This window comes from Pteronotus mesoamericanus, unplaced genomic scaffold (assembly GCF_021234165.1).
Source record: "Pteronotus mesoamericanus isolate MK-2021 breed Mesoamerican mustached bat unplaced genomic scaffold, CSHL_Meso_final scaffold_85, whole genome shotgun sequence".
Taxonomy (NCBI): Eukaryota; Metazoa; Chordata; class Mammalia; order Chiroptera; family Mormoopidae; genus Pteronotus; species Pteronotus mesoamericanus.
Window position 1 is genome coordinate 33927220 of NW_026555329.1, and position 15034 is coordinate 33942253.

At 39.1% G+C, this 15034-nt stretch overlaps 1 protein-coding gene across 1 annotated transcript in view; it reads left to right on the plus strand.

Moving 5' to 3' along the window:
• Positions 1 to 15034, plus strand: part of MAGI2 (membrane associated guanylate kinase, WW and PDZ domain containing 2) — a 1404484-nt gene that overhangs the window by 1129577 nt on the left and 259873 nt on the right. The gene's annotated exons all lie outside the window — the stretch shown is intronic.

The following is a 15034-nucleotide window of genomic DNA, read 5'->3' on the forward strand; positions in this document are numbered from 1 at the left end:
AGTAGGGTTAAGGTAGATAGTGAATGACTTGTTGCTATTTTTATGCAGAGGCTGGGAGGACCTCTCTAAGGAGGTGACATTTGAATAAAACCTGAATAAAGGGAAGAGCAAGCCACAAAACTATAGAAAAAAAAAAAGCTTTCCAGGCAGAAAGAACAGCATGGGCAAAGGCTGGAGCATCCTTGGCTGGAGTGAAAGGAGCTGAGAGGAGAGCAATAGACTATGTCAGAGAGACAGTGTGAGCCCTGCTGAGGATCTGCCTTTGTTCTGGGTGAAAGGGGAAGCTGCAGAGGGTTAGGATGTCTGTTTGCTTGCTTGCTTGCTTTTCAGCAGAGCAGTAACAGGATTTGACTTTTGAATCACCAGGCTGCAGTGTGAAGAATGGACTGTAGCAAAGCAGAAGCAGATAAACGGGTAGGACAGCAAGAGTCCCAGTGTTTGGACTGGTGTAAGATAGAGGGAATATAAGATTTGGGATAGTTTTTGAAGGTAGAGTTAACAGGATTTTTAATATAATAGATAGATGTGGTAAAGGGGAGATGTCAAGGAAGAATTTAAGGACTGGGGTCAGAGGGTCTGTATAAATGGAGTTGCTATTATGTAGATGGGAAAGACTATAAAAGTGGCAAATTGGATAAGGGGAGAAAGCGTAAGAATTAAGAGTTAGTTTTGGAGGTGATAAATTTGACATGCTTTTTACAGAGCCAACTGGAGCTATTGAATAGGCAGTGGGATTTTTAGCCTGAATCTCAAGAAAAAAGTCAGGGCTAGAAATATAAATTTGGAATTTATCAGTGTATAGATGGTATTTAAAACCATGGAGTAGATCAGATCACCAAGGAAATTAGTGTTAATTAGTATAAAACCCACTAATATTTGCATGGTGTTTTACTATTTACCAAGTACTTCCACATGTACTAGAAAATTATAGGAGCTAAGATTAAAACTCTAAGTTAGACTTGACAGAGAAAAGTGATGGAAAGACCAAGAATAATATGAGGGACAATGCTGGCTGCACAGAGCTTTACAAATAATTGGATTTGGAGGATGAGGTTGTTAAAAACAGTTTGAGTCTTTCATTTGGAGAGACCATGAATACGTGGCGGTGGGAAGGGGGCACGAAGAGAGTTGATAATAACTACTCTCTTGAACACGGTGAGTCTCTGGTGCTTTAAGGATAACCAGATGATGGAAGGGGAGGAGGGAGCACTTTTGTAAGACCAGGTCCTATTTATCTTTCAAGACTCAGTTCAAACATCACTCCTGCCAGGAAGTCTTCTCTTCCTGGCCTCCTTGTTCTGAGTTAGGGCTCTTCCTATCTTGTCATGGCCTCCATTCCACACGTAGAACTACCTGTTTACTTGTCTGTGGCTCACTGAGTTTCTTCAAGAGAGGGATATTTGCCTTGCATGTGTCTGTCTTCCTTTAAATAGATGAGAAAAGTGAGACTTAGAGAGATTAAAGAACTAGCCCAAGTTGTTCATTATCCTTCTATGCTTTCACCTGCTATAGATTGTGACCTCTCCCTCCACAGCACTGTGCACAGAAATACTCCTTACACAAATATACCCATCTGTGCTCCACCAGGTGAGCCCTTCCCTGGGCTCTTTGTGGCTCCTCAACAACACCCATTGGCCCATATTGGCCCACATTGGCCCATTTCAGGAGAAAGGTGTTCATTCCACAAATATCACATGTTCATTTGCAGATATCAGGTTCTTTCTGATCTCTAAGCAGGCACTTCCCAAACCACTAGAAGTTATTCAATTTTGGAGAAGGATGAGACAGAGAGAGAAGACTGAACTAGTTCCTGCATCGATAAATGGTATTCTGCTTATATCAACTTATTGACTCAAAAAATATGTATCTGTATATATCAAACACTATTGTAAGCATGAAGCATACCATAGTAAATGAAGTCTGCTTCATGGAATATTTTAGTGGGGGAGAGGGGTTATGTAAGTAAATAAATCCATCCTTCATAATATATCACTTATAGATGCTATGAAGAAAAATAAAGTGGAATAAGAGAATATAATGCCAAGGAAGTCTTTCTGAGGGTGGGACACTAGAACAGAGACCTCAGTGATATGAGGCAAAGCAAAAGGAACAAACACTTCAAAGGGCCTCAAGGTGTATTCTGCCTGATCTGACAGAGGAACAACAGCAAGGCAGCAAGTGTGGTGAGGAGACGCGAACAAGGGTTACAAGGTTGGGAAGATAACTGAGGGTGGTCATGGAATACCGTGTGAGACAGCAAAGCTCCTAGATTTTGTTCTAAACATGATAGATAACCATTTATCAAAGGAATAAAGTAATAAGATTTGCAGTTCTAAAACATTGTTCAGGCTCCTGTGTTGAGACCGGACTGTCATGGGGAAAAGAGAAGTGAGCAAGACCACTCAGGATGTTATTAGAGTGGTCCAGGAAAGGGATCACAATAGCTGGGTCTAGGGTAGTGGTAATGGTGAGAAGTGGGTAGGTTAAGTATATATTTTGGAGGGAGCCATGAACTGGCTGATGGATTTTTGGACCCTGGGAGTAAAACAGGGAGAGAAATCAAAGATGATGCTAAAGTTTCGTCCTCAATGGTAGTTACAATTATTGAGACAAGAAGACTCAGAAAGAAAGTTTTGCACACATTAAGTTTGAGATGACTTATGGGACATTCTGGAATTATAGTTGAGCCTGAAGTTTATAGAAGAGATTATTCCTGGAGATACAGATTGGGTGAGAGTCATTAACATATAAATGATGTAGAAATCCATGAGATTGGATGAGGTCATCTATGGAGTAAGTCACACAGAAGAGGAAAGGTCCCAGAAAAGGGGTACAGAATAGGAGACTAGAAGCAGCAATAAGTGAGACAGAAAACCAGGTGAATGTGATGTCCTGGAAAGCAAGTGAAGAAATTGCTTGAGGGAGATAATTAACCATGTGAGATGATGCTAAAGTTGAATGAAACCTCACACCCTCAACTTGGACAAAAGATATCCTGTCTTCAGTAGATTAACAATCAGATACCAAATTTACAGCTTTTTCCCCACTTTGGCCTAAAAGACAAATACAGGTAGAGATGGATGTATTCACATAGGCTAGTCAATCTTATGGTTACAGCAAAAATAGACAAGAACATACAGAGCAAATGTGTAAGCAGCTGAAAGCCAGAAAATAAAATCAGATTTATCAACATGATCTTCTTGATATTCTCACTTTCTCTAAACCAGTATCATGGATACCATCTCTGTACCAGTTGTTGCATTATCAAATAGCATAGTCCACTATACTGACATAAATATTAAAATACTGTATAAAAAAGAAAAGCCATAGAGAAGAAAGTGTATAAGTAGAAAGGTAAAGTCACCTGAAGGTTATTATTTTGTCTTTGAGATATAAAAGATATTCAAGAGATAAAATGGGTGACTGCCTGCCTTGTAAAAAAATGTTCTAGCCCTGACCAGTGTGGCTCAGTTAGTTGGGCATCATCTCAAAAAGTGAAATTTTGCAGGTTTGATTCCCAATCAGGGCACATGCCTGGGTTGTGGGTTTGGTCCCCAGTCAGGGCATGTGTGGGAGGCAGCTATTGATGTTGCTCTCTCATACTGATATTTCTCTCCCTCCCTTCCCCCCTCTCTAAAACTAAGTAAATAAAAATAAATAAGTAAATAAATAAAGGTTCTATTCTGGTGAGTTTGAATAGTTGGAAATATGTATGTCTCATGCAGAAATATTATTCCAGAACCTTGTTTATTGTAGAGCAGTATTTGGAACAAAATATCCATCCAGTCTCAATAATTAAGGTACTCACCAAAAAACTTCATTAAATCCAATTCAATCTTTTAAGTTTGACTACCATACAACCAAAGAGTATAAGTGCCTTACACCTTTCATAGTACTTAGCATAGTGCTGAGCATGTAGTAGAGGCTTTATAAACACATATTGGTTAGTTGGTTGGCTGATTCTTGGCATTGAGGCAAGATTTCAGTTCCTAAGAAGTTACAAAGGGAAAGACTGGGATGTGAGGGCGATCTGGCTGCGACATCTGCCACCCCATTGATCGCCAAGGTTGATTCAGCTGATCTGGCTGGCTAGGGAGGTGTCCCCTTCCTCCCTCACTGATCCATATGTATGCCTCCCGAAGCTGCATGCTGTGTCAAAGAGGACAACCTTCCCATCTAGAGGAGAGGACTGGTCTTCTGTCAAGGGTATATGAGGAGCTGCACTCTGCTGCTAAAACCTCCAGACAAGCTCTCAAAAAGAGAAAAACTATATTTGCTAAGTGTTTTCAAACTTGTACTAAGATCTTTTGCTTTAGACAAAAAACATTTCCAAATGTGAAGTTTATTTATCCAACAAACATTCTTTTTTAATTAATTAATTTTTTCAAATACATTTGTCTCTGCCTTCCCCCGACCACTTTCCCCTGCTCCCCTCCCCCCTCTCCCTCCCTCAATCATTTCCCACTTTGGCTTTGTCCATGAGCCCTTGCTGTATGTTCCTTGACTTGCCCCTTCCCTTCCTTCCCCAGGCCCCCCCCCCGCCCCGCCCCGCCGCCAATCCTTCCCTCCTTCCCTCTTGTCTCTGTTGGTTTCTTTTTTCTTTCAGTGTTGCTGGTATTATTTTCCTTACATCTTTGTTTTGTTGGTTAGGTTCCACATATAGATGAGATCATATGGTATTTCTCTTTCGCCCCCTGGCTTATTTCACTTAGCATAATGCTCTTGAGTTCCATCTATGCTGTCCCGAAGTGTAGTAGTTCTTTTTTTCTTTCTGCTGTGTAGTATTCCATTGTGTAAATGTACCATATTTTTTAATCCAATCATCTACTGATGGGCATATAGGTTGCTTCTAACACTTGGCTATTGTAAATTGTGCTGCTATGAACATTGGGGTGCATAGGTTCTTTTGAACTGGTGTTTTGGTGTTCTTAGGGTATAGTCCCAGCAGGGGAATCACTGGATCAAAAGGCAGTTCCATTTTCAGCTTTTTGAGGAAATTCCACACTGCTTTCCACAATGGTTGCGCCAGTCTGCATTCCCACCAACAGTGTACTAGTATTCCCTTTTCTCCACAGCCTCGCCAGCACTTGTTGTTTGTTGATCTGTTTATTATGACCATTCTGACTGGTGTGATGTGCTATCTCATTGTGGTTTTGATCTGCATTTCTCTGATTTCTAGTGATGCCAAGCACCTTTTCAAATATCTCTGGGCCCTCTGTATCTCTTCCTTGGAAAAGCATCTGCCCAGGTCCTTTGCCCATTTTTTGATTGCATCATTTGTCTTCTTGGAGTGCAGTTGTGTGAGTTCTTTACATATTTTGGAGATCAAACCTCTATCTGATGTATCATTAGCAAATATATTTTCCCATACAGTTGGCTCCCTTTTCATTTTGCTGATGTTTTCTTTAGCCGTGCAGAAGCTTCTTATTTTGATGAGGTCCCACCCCACTTGTTTATTCTTTCCTTTATGTCCCTTGCTTTAGGAGACATATTGGTAAAAAAATTGCTGCGTGGGATGTCTGAGAGTTTCCTGCCGATGTTCTCCTCTAGGACTTTTATGGTGTTGTGACTTATATTTAAGTCTTTTATCCATCTCGAGTTTATTTTTGTGTATGGTGTCAGCTGATGATCCAATTTCAATTTTTTGCATGTAGCTGTGCAGCTCTCCCAACACCATTTGTTGAAGAGGCTATTTTTACTCCACTTTATGCTTCTGCCCCCTTTGTCAAATACTAGTTGCCCATAGAGACTGGGCTTATTTCTGGGCTTTCTATTCTGTTCCACTGGTCTATGGGTCTGTTCTTGTGCCAGTACCAGATTGTTTTGTATATAGTGGCTTTGTAATACAGTTTGATGTCCGGTATTGCGATCTCTGCTACTTTGTTTTTCCTTCTCAAAATTGCTGCGGCTATTCGGGGTCGTTTATGGTTCCATATAAATTTTTGAAATGTCTGTTCTATTTCTGTGAAATACGTCATTGGTATCTTAATAGGGTATCTTAATTGGTATCTTAATATATCTTAAATTATAGGTTGAACCTATACATTGCTTTGGATATTATGGACATTTTGATGATAATTCTTCTAATCCATGAACACGGTATATGCTTCCATTTATTTGTGTCTTCCTTAATTTCTTTCTTCAATGTTGTATAGTTTTCTGCATACAGGTCTTTTACCTCCTTGGTTAAATTTATTCCTAGGTACTTTATTTTTTTGTTGCTGTATCGAATAGTATTTTTTCCTGATTTCTTCTTCTATTTTATTGCTGGTGTAAAAAATGCCTTTGGTTTCTGAATATTGACTCTGTATCCCACTGTTTTGCCTAATTCACTTATTAGGTTGAGTAGTTTTTTGGTGGAGTCTACAGGGTTTTCTATGTACACTATCATGTCATCTGCATACAAGGATAGTTGTACTTCCTCCTTTCTTATTCGGACACATTTTATTTCTTTTTCTTGCTGACCGCTGTGGCTAGGACTTCCAGTATTATATTGAATAGAAGTGGTGAAAGCGGACATCCTTGTTGTGTTTCCCATAGTAGTGGGAAAGCCTTTAGTTTTTGCCCATTGAGTATGATGTTGGCTGTAGGTTTTTCATATATGGCCTTTATTACATTGAGGAATGCCCCATTTATTCCCATTTTGCTGAGTGTTTTGATCATAAATGGCTGCTGTAACTTATCGAATGCTTTTTCTGTGTCTATCGAGATGATCATGTGGTTTTTGTCTTTCCTTTTGTTTATGTGATGTATTATGTTTGTTGATTTGCATATATTGAACCATCCCTGCATCCCCAGGATGAATCCCCCTTGATCGTGGTGGATAATCTTTTTAATGTATTGCTGGATGCGGTTTGCTAATATTTTGTTGAGGATTTTAGAATCTATGTTCATTAATGAAATTGACCTGTAGTTTTGTTTCTTTGTAGGGTCTTTGTAGGGTTTTGGGATTAGGGTGATGCTGGCCTCATAAAAAGAGTCTGGGAATTTTCCCTCATCTTGGATTTTTTGGAGTAGTCTGAGAAGGACTATTATTAGGCTGAGTTGTTTTTTCCTTAAATATTTGTAAAATTCTCCTGGGAAACCGTCTGGCCCTGGGCTTTTGTGTGCCGGGAGTTTCTTGATTACCTCTTCAATTTTCCCAGCTGTTAATGGTCTGTTCAGGCTTTCTGCTTCTTTCTTCAGTGTTGGAAGATTATACCTTTCTAGCAATTTGTCTATTTCATCAAGATTTTCAAATTTCTTGGCATATAATTGTTCATAATAGTTTCTGATGGTCCTTTGTATTTCTGTGGTATCAGTTGTTATTTCTCCTCTTTCATTTCTGATATTATTTATTTGGGTCCTCTCCCTTTTTTTCTTGATGAGTCTGCTTAAAGGCTTGTCGATTTTATTTATCTTTTCAAAAAACCAGCTCCTGGATTGGTTGATCCTCTGAATTGTTCTTTTCATCACTATGTCATTCAGTTCTGCTCTAATCTTGACTATTTCCTTCCTTCTACTTGCTCTGGGATTTATTTGTAGTTGTTTCTCCAATTCTTGAAGTTGTAGTGTTAGGTCTTTTATTTGAAATGTTTCTATCCTTTTTAGATAGGCCTGTATTGCTATGAACTTCCCTCTCAGGACTACCTTTGCTGTGTCCCATAGGTTTTGGACTATTGTCTGTTCATTTTCATTTGTTTCCAGAAACTTTTTGATTTCTTTTCTTATCTCATTATTGACCCATTCATCGTTTAATGGTCTACTGTTCAGTCTCCATGAGTTTGTAAGTTTTTGAGGTTTTTCCTTGAGGTTGATTTCCAGTTTCAAGCCCTTGTGGTCAAAGAAAATGCTTGTTACTATTTCAGTTTTCCTGAATTTGCTGAGGCTTGCTTTGTGTCCTATCGTGTGGTCTATCTTTGAAAAAATTCCATGTACATTTGAAAAGAATGTGTATTTTTCTTCTTCGGGATGTAAGGTTCTATATGTCAGCTAAGTCCTTTTGATTCAGTGCACCATTCAGCTCCACAACATCCTTGTTGATGTTTTGTTTAGAAGATCTGTCCATTTTTGACAGTGGGGTGTTAAAATCCCCTACTATCAGTTTGTTGCTGTCTATATCTTTTTTGAAGTCATCCAAGATTTTCCTTATATATTTGGGTGCTCCTGTGTTGGATGCATATAAGTTTACAATGTTTATGTCTTCTTGATGGATTCATTCTTTAAGTATTATAGAGTGTCCCTCTGGGTCTCTTTTTATGGTCTTTGTTTTGAAATCTGCTTTGTCTAATATAAATATTGCTACCCCTGCTTTCTTTTCTTGCCCATTTGCCTTGAATATTTTTTTTTATCCCTTTACTTTCAATCTGTGTAGGTCTTTTGTTCTGAGGTGGGTCTCTTGTAGGCAGCATATGTGTGGGTCATGTTTTCTTATCCATTCAGCTATCCTGTGTCTTTTGATTGGGGCATTTAGTCCATTTACATTAAGAGTTATTATTAATAAAAACTTATTCATTTTTTCCCTTTGGACCTGTGTTTTTCTCTTTCTCACTCTTTTTTTTTTTCATCTTCGTAAACCAGTTCCTCTACATATCTTGTAGTGCTGATTTGGTGTAGGTGTATTCTTTTAGCCTTCTTTTGTCTGGGAAACTCCTTATTTCCCCTTCTATCTTAATTGAGAGCCTTGCTGGGTAGAGCCGTCTTGGTTGTAGGCCTTTGCTTTTCATGAGTTGGAATATTTGTTGCCATTCCCTTCTGGCTTGTAGTGTTTCTGTTGAGAAGTCGGCTCCTAGCTGTATCGGGGCTCCCTTGTATGTTACTCCCTGTTTTTCCCTTGCTGCCTTTAGGATTCGTTCTTTGTCTTTGATATTTGCCATTTTAATGATGATGTGTCTTGGAGTGGGCCTCATTGGGTTCCTCTTGACTGGGGCCCTCTGTGCTTCCTGGACCCATGAGACCTTTTCTCTCCTCAAATTGGGGAAATTTTCCATCATTACTTTTTAAGGAGGTTCTCTATCCCTTGCTCCTCTTCTTCTCCTTCTGGTGTCCCTATTATGTGGATATTATTGCGTTTCAGGTTGTCCTGCATTTCCCTAAATGCCTCTTCATTCTTTTTGAGTCTTTTTTTCCATTTCTAGTTCTTTCCAGGAGCTTTTTTCTACCTTGTCCTCCAGCTCGCTGATTCGATCCTCAGCTTCATCTAGCCTGCTTTTGATTCCTTCTACTGTGTTCTTCAATTCAGAAATAGTATTCTTCATATTCTCTTGTGTCTTCTTGATAGTTTCTATGTCCTTTTCCAGGTTGATATAGTTTGCCATAAGTTCCTGATAGTTTCCCTGAAGTTTTTCATAGTTATCTTTGAGCTGGTTGAGCTCATTGAGCTTCCTTAGAGCCATTGTTTTGAATTCAATATCTGATAGTTCACTTGCCCCTATTTCATTTAGCTCTCTCTGTGGGGATTTCTCCTTTCCCCTCATTTGGGGGGGAACTTCTTTTTCTTCCCATTTTTGTGAGAGTGTTTCCTTTTTTCTTTCTTTTTTTTTTTTTTTTTTGCTGCTTCTTCAATTGATTTTTCTAGATTTCCTGACTTTGTGGATTAAACTTCTGTGGTAGTAGGTGGGTCTTTTTATTTTTTTATTTTTTTATTTTCTTTTCTTTCTGGGTCTGCCTCTGATGATGTCAGCTGTTGACCCTATCTGACCTTGGGTCCTTTGTTTGAGCCTTCCAGAAATCTACTGTCTGTGTCTGTCTCTTGTAATTGTCAATCTGGTTACTCTGTCCTCATGTGTCAGGCTTAGGCCCCACAGGGTGGAGCAGTGCCTCCTAATGGTGGGCCTATCTTGTCCTTATAGGCTGCTGTCACTCAGGGGAGTAATCCACCTGAGCAAGATGGAGAATGTGAACTGGGAGAGGATTCAGCACTGGGACTCCCCGGTTACTCCTCCAGTTCTTTCCCCAATGCCTCTGTTTTCTCCAGTCTCTCCTGCAGGGTCTCTGGACAGCTCTGTGACCCCTTCGGCCAGGGATCCACTATTTCTGCGGACTGTGTTGTAATTGCGCACCAACTGGCTCCCGCGCCTGCTTCTGCTTCTTTAGCGGCATGGCCTGCCTGCGCAAAATGGAGACGATAGAATGGGGAGGGAGTCAGCTCCGGGAATCCCGGCTAATCCTCTAGTTCTTTCCCCAACACCTCCGTCTCCAGTCTCTCCTCAAGAGTCTCTAAGCAACTGTGTGTCCCCTTTGGCCAGGGATCCTCTATTTCTTCCAGCCAGTCTGCACTCAGCCTCCAGCCCACATGTGCACAAGCTGTGTGCGGAGCATGTGAAAGGCAGGTTTATTGATTCACTTATGTCTGAGCGAGATGGTAGCTGCAGAGTGGGAGGTGAGTTATCACCCGGGCTCCACTGGCCACAGTCTCAGTTCTCTTTACAAAGTTTTCCTCACCAATCTTTCCTCAGGCACCAGCCCACTCTGCTGCTGCCTCTACCCAGAGATCAAGGAGGGCGGCTGCCACTGCAAATTTTTGCATTGGCCCTTTAAATGTCTCTTTGCATCCCCAGCCACTTGTCTCTGGCAGAGAGTGCCCCTGAGCTTTTCGGGGTTGCGTTTTGTCTGTGTGTTTTCCTGGTTTCAGCTGCTGTAGTCTAGGGGCCCTTGTTTATGGTTCAGACCCTGTTCTTCTCAGGGGGATCCAACTGGCTGTTTCAATGTCCCTCTGGTGCTGGTGCCCATTGGCACCCAGCCCACCCTCTCGAGCGTCCACTGCACTTCTCACCCGTACAGATGTGTGAAAGTTGATTCCACTGTCTGTTCGCAGCTCCAAGGCTCCTCTCCCTCTATCGTTCCATTGTTTTCCAGGTGATTTCTCCACTATTTAGTCACAATTTCAGTTTGGTCTTGGGAGGAGGTCAGCATGACTCCCATTCACTTCCACTCCATCTTTTCTATCTCTATTTATCCAGCAAACATCCTAAATCCCTTGTAATGTTAGACTCTGACACTAAAATGAATAAGAAGCACAGATCAGGATTAAGACATTTGGAGTTCTTAGGCTCTCGTACAGAAATCAAAATAGAAATCATGCTAGACAATGAAACTAGGATCAGAACACCTAACAAAGTTTCTATTTTTTCTTTGATGACTATTTTGATGACCACTTTTCTTGAAATATACTGAAAATCAAACTTTTCTCCCCAAATTTTATGTCCCACATGATATGCTTAGTCTATGGATTAATTCAGAATCTTGTAGTAAAATTAAAATTGTGTGATAAGAATAACACATAGTACTAATGAAACAGATAAAATGGCAAGTACTGCTTAGAGAATTAAAATAAGAAACCAGAGACAAAGTGAAAGCATTGAAAAAAAGAGCTCTGTGAATCATAAAATAGAATTTAAGCAGTACCTAATTACTTTAATTTTGAATTAACATTATTATTCTGTTTACATTGATGTTTAATGGGAAGATAAAGTAATCTATTAAACATGGAACAGAGAATGATTTTATTAAACATTATTTTTCCTGTAGCTTGTTATTATATCATCATGTTAAATTTATGTATTGAATCTGCCCCTCTCATGGTAGATGAATTCCCACTGAAATTATCCATCCCACAAAATGAGCAAAGCACTGCTGGATTTACAGTTCTGGCAGTGATTCCTGTTCAGCTTATTTAGTGGTTTTATGCATTTGGGACAACAGGCCGACATTAAAAATCCAGTCCCTTGGATTCATCTTGCACATTTATTTCAGGGAAAAAAAGAGGATGGTATTTTTAGTAGTTTCTCCTTTTCTCTTGTCTAAATGATAATTTGGGTACCTTTGTCTTCGTTAATTCTAGAGTACATCCTGATAGGAAGATGTATTCGACACCTCATCTCAAATTCACAAATTGTGAAAATAAAGTAGACAACTGGTGCTATTTTGATGCTGAATTTATCAAAGTTGTCAATTAGTACTCACATTTACTCTACTTAAAATAGACTAGCTTCATATATAACACAACATTTAACACACACACGAAACATTCTCTAAAAAATAACAGTTTTAAATGATTGCTATAAAACCAAAATTACTGTTCTAGTCTAAAGTATGATTACAGGAAGAAACTATTGACATATTCCTGTAGTCTAAAATGCTGCCTTATATCCTTAGAAAATATATTGATGAAAGATCACTCACATAGCTTTAAGAACTACTTAATTAATGAGTAGTCATATACTGGTTCCCTGCATGACTTAGGAATACAAATTTTTGAAGCTAAAGCTTCTCATTGCTCTTTCAACCACACCCATTCATGCTGCCTGTCTAATATGCTGGTTTGACCTCAAGTCATAGAGATTGTCTGATCCACCCCCTCGTTCTCTCCTGGTCTACTTGATATGTTCCTCCTCCATGAGATCCACTAGCTCCTGCTGTGCACTAGGCACTCCTCCTTACAAACACCTGACACCTAGCCTGCCCCTCTCCACATCTTCTCTGCCTCCTGAGTTTTCAGTCTAGCTTAAACATGTTTATTCATCCCATTTCCCAAGCTAGAACCTAAACACTGGGTTCCCAAAATTTCTTCTCCTCTCTTAACTCCATATTCAGTAAGCTTTGACAATTCCTCTTCAGAAATCCTCCACTCCCTTCTTCCGTCCTACCTTTGGCAAGGCACAAGGCCTCATTGTTTATTCCCTCATTCTATGCTGAAATGGAATAGGGATTTGTAAAATATCTGACACCCCTAGTAGATATTGAGATATTGAGCTTCTTGTGGGCAAGAATAATATTTCAATGAAGTATGGATATTTGTAATCTCCTTTAAATTCTTTTAAGAATAAGACAAATTATGGGGATAGGGAGAAAGGAAGAGAGAGGGGTAAGAGAAAAAGAAATCATGTTCCTTTGAGTGGAGAAAGTGGCTTTTAAATATATATATATATATATATATTTTTTTTACCTTGATCCACAATAAAAGAATACATTTTATACCATGAACTCAGTATACACCACACACACACACACATACATACACACACACACACACACACACCTGATATAAAAATTTTCACAGGCTTGTACTTAGCTTACTAATGCAGTGCACTATAGTCTGTTATTTTTTTAACATTAATATTGACCTACTAAATTTGATTTCTAGAGCAGTGGTACATTGGAAGTAACATAGGGAATTTTAAAAATATATAATCATGTCTAGTTCCAGCCCCAGAGAGTCTGAGTCAGCTGGCATGAGCTGTGGCCCAATCGCAGACATTTTTAAAGACTGTCCAGGTATGTCCAGTATGCAAGCTAGGGTACGAGCCATGGGTCTGGAGCCCCACCACTTGAAGCGCGGCCCCATAGCCCATGGGCACTGGCATCACCTGAGAGATTGTCAGAAATGCAGAATCTTGGGCCTTACTACAGATGTCCTGATCAGAAACTGCATTTAATGTTGTAAACCTTGGAAGATTATTTTTTGTAAAAATTGTATATACTTGTAGTATACAACATGATATTTTGTTTTATATTTATAGTAAAATGATGACTATAGTCAAGTTAATTAATAATTAACATTTCCTCTCATCCCATAGTTACCTTTCTTCTGTGGTTGCTTATAATTTTCAGTATTTTTTAAAAAGTGCTTGAAATTCAATGTTAAATTTGACTCAACTATGGAGCCTCTGGAGATGGAGCATATTTTAACAATAAAAACAACATACTTTTGATTTGACAGAGTGGCATAAAGAAAGAAAGCTCATTTAGGTCTTGATATATTTTTGACTATTAGTAAGAACATACTTTAAAATTTTAAAGGAAATTTTTATCTTTTTAAAGTGCTCAATTTTCCCAGTTTCTTTTTAAATTGAAACAACTTACAAAAAATGAATGGCTATAACTTGAATGTATAATTTAATCAGTCTTGAGAAATATACACACCCATATTAGACCATGGAAATCAAGATATTAAATACTTCCCTTCTCCTAGAAAGTGTTCTTGTGCCCCCTTCTACTCAATCTACACAATCTACCTCTCACATAGGCAATCACTGCTCTGATTTTCATTGCCATAGAGCAGATCTGTCTGGTCTGGAACTTCATATCAAGGAAATCTAAATATATTTTTTAAATTGATGTTGTTCTATGTATCAGGAGTTTATTATTTAATATTGCTGGATAATATTCCATTGTATGACTATACCACAACTTGTATACTATGAATAAAGCTGTTGGAAACATTCTTGTTGGTATAAAAATTGAAAGTAAATTGTATTTTAATAAGATAATCAGGTGACTTGCAAGCACACTAAAGTCCAGGAAGCACTGCTGAGCTCAGAGCACTGGAGAAAGTGAAAATGTGCTGGTCAGCAGTGCAGGCCATGGTGACTGTGGGCAGGATACCAACCTCTTATAATCTTCAGTTTCCCCATTTCCCAAAGGGCAAGTATTGTTTTCAGTAATAGTGACAGTACTCTCTCCTGTGGGGGTCAAATCGGATAATTCACATTAAAGTGGTTACACACCACTTCTGGTACGTAGCCTGACATATGCCAAGGATCTATTTATTTTATCCTTAGCACCAGAAAAATTACTAGAAATAGTAAGTAGGTAGGCATTAAAAAATGAAGGTTCTCCAAAAAAGATGAGCTGTACTCTTCTTAGTCCAAACATTGATGGGTTGAGCAGAGGAATGGGCACATGAATAAAGGTGTATTTATCAAAAGCTTCCAGAGATAGAGCAGCCTAGATTAGAAAGCAACTGAAGAAAAAAACTGCACAGTTCTCTATTTTAAAATAGAATTGGCTATATTTTTTCAGTTTTAAAATGTCAAAAGAGAACTAGAAATTGGCTCTTAAAAAGTACATTTAGTCAGCATGAGAATCTATGCTGAACATCAGACTTAGAACTACAGCAGCAGGTGAATTGTATCCAAAATTAAGCAACCCTCAGAGCATCTTGGCTGCAACTAGGAAAGGAAGAAGAGAGAAGCCAGGTAGGAACTGATGAACCCAAATTGATAGGCATGAGCCAGCAGAAGGAAGCCTGGCCTGTGGTCCCTTGTGCAGATCA